Below are 2,189 nucleotides of genomic sequence, written 5' to 3'. Positions count from 1 at the left end.
TTGAGGCTGTGTGCCAGATGGATGGATTTAAGAATAAATAAAAGACCTCTATCTACAGGGTAGATAGGATCACTATTCAGTCTAGAAATAAAATATCAGACAAAAATATTGAAGTATGTCTTTCTCATCTCTATGAAGAGATAAGGAGAAATTGGGGCCATAAGAGATTGTGGTTGACTCCAAAGGGACATCACATGAAATTGTCCACCTACTGGAATTTGAGCCACCAGTATTGGGACACTTCAAGGTTTACTTTCATGTGGTGAAAGGAAAGAAAGAAGTGGGGGGAATTTTCATACAAATTTCAGATTGGAGCTCTAATTCCTTTCAGGATGGGACCAGGCCGTCTTTCTTGGAAGCCTCTGTTTCTTCATCTGCATATTTAACATGGTAGTGTTACATAATTATTTCCCAAAACATGTTCTATGGAATATTATTTCCAGGAGAAGCTCCATGAAAAAGTGTTCTAAGGAGAACCTCCATATTGTAGTATTGAAACCAATGCCTGTCTCCCAATTTACAGCAACTGCATCAGCCAACTGGCCACTGAGAGACATCTCTGGCCAGTGTTGAGTTCATCACTGAATAATGGGGAATATTTTTTCTAACTCTTTCAGTGGCTTTTCTGGATGAAAAAAAGAAAGAAATGCACATTCTCACTGTTGGCCTATACTGTAGGAAAGACCATCACTCTATATGAACTAAAGCTTGACAAAATAGTTACCACTTTCCCAGTATAAGTTTCAACATATAAATTGTTGAGTATAAAAACATTAGCCTCACTGTGTAAGACAGGGGAGGTCAGGATAAAGTCTGGCTCCTGTGACACCACTACTTCCAGACCACACAAAATTTGATCTTGGTTGTTGACAGCAAGGACCAGGAAAGTATTAATGAGGCCCATGAACAGCTCATGATGATGTTGGCAGAAACAACTCAGGAACACTGTCTTACAGTGTTTACTAACAAGCAGGACCTTCTCAATGCCATGCAAACTGCTGAAACCTCAGACAAGCTGGACTTGCCTTTCTTGCAACACAGAAACTGGTACATTCAGGCTACACGAGGCAACAAAGGAGATGGGCTTTATGAAGGACTACACTGATTGCCCAGTCAATTCCAAACCCAGAAATGAGTCAAGACTTGTCCTCTTCCCTCTCTGCCTCCACTTTCTCCTCTTTCCTCTCTCCACCCTCTGATTTATTTTCATGTGGTGTTGAATGCCAGAAGCTGTCTCCAAGAGTTTGGTCACAGTTTGTATGCACCATGCCATAAATGTAGCAGACACAGCCTGGAAACACTTTTTTTATTTAATGTAAATAGCTTTTGTTTCCAGTGAGGCAGTTTCTGATATTCCTATGCAATATTCCTCAGCTCTTTTACTGTATGAAAAAAGAAAAGTCAGCTCATGATTTAGTACTGAGAAAAGATTCCCAAACTTTGACCCTGGGATCCCAAGACTTACTGTGCTAGAAGAGCCCAGTGCCCTTCTTTTGGCCTGAATTTTAGGTAAATTTGGTGGTTATTTTTTTAAAAAAAACTTTTTTATTGTGATTTGGGTGAAAGTTTACAGCACAGATTGGTTTTCTATTCAACAAGTCACATATTTTGCTTTGTGACACTGATTGCAATCCCCACAATGTAGCAGCACTCTTACCACTTCTTCCCTGTTTACTATTTAATTTGTTCTTCTTTTCTATTCCTTCCTGCCTTCTGAGTTTTATCCCTGGGCAAATGATGCCCTTTGATCTGTATGATTGGTTTTCTAAAGAGTGTTTACCTCCCTGATGTTACTTTTCACCTTATAGACCTATTTGGCTTAAAGTTGGGTCACAGGAGTGAGTTCAGTTCCAGGCCTGATAGGAGTCTAAGGGCATAGTCTTTTTTACTTATTTATTTTTATTTTTTATTGTGATTTGGGTGAAAATTTACAGAGCAAATTCATTTTTCATACAGCAGTTCACATACACTTTGTCTCATGACATTGACCACAATTTACCACAATGCAACAGCTCCCCTCTTTCTTCCTCCCCATAGTTACCTCTTCCCAGTGTCCATCCCTCCATACACTCTTGCCCCCTGGGCTGTCTCCCTGTGCATAAGCAGGTCTTCTTTCTCCCATGATTGTTCTCTCCAAAAGGTGTATCTACCTCAGGTAAATGTTCAACTCATATGCCTGGCTATTGCTT

The 2,189-nt window shown here is 39.9% G+C and overlaps 1 pseudogene; it reads left to right on the top strand.

Annotated features, from left to right (window-relative positions):
* Positions 1-588: 588 nt before the first annotated feature.
* Positions 589-1,135, top strand: LOC103201726 (annotated as a pseudogene).
* Positions 1,136-2,189: the final 1,054 nt, after the last annotated feature.

This window comes from Orycteropus afer, unplaced genomic scaffold (assembly GCF_000298275.1).
Source record: "Orycteropus afer afer isolate SDZICR_OR568_19922 unplaced genomic scaffold, OryAfe1.0 scaffold00162, whole genome shotgun sequence".
Taxonomy (NCBI): Eukaryota; Metazoa; Chordata; class Mammalia; order Tubulidentata; family Orycteropodidae; genus Orycteropus; species Orycteropus afer.
Note: the sequence above shows the minus strand (reverse complement) of the source record. Positions and strands in the feature narration are given on the sequence as shown.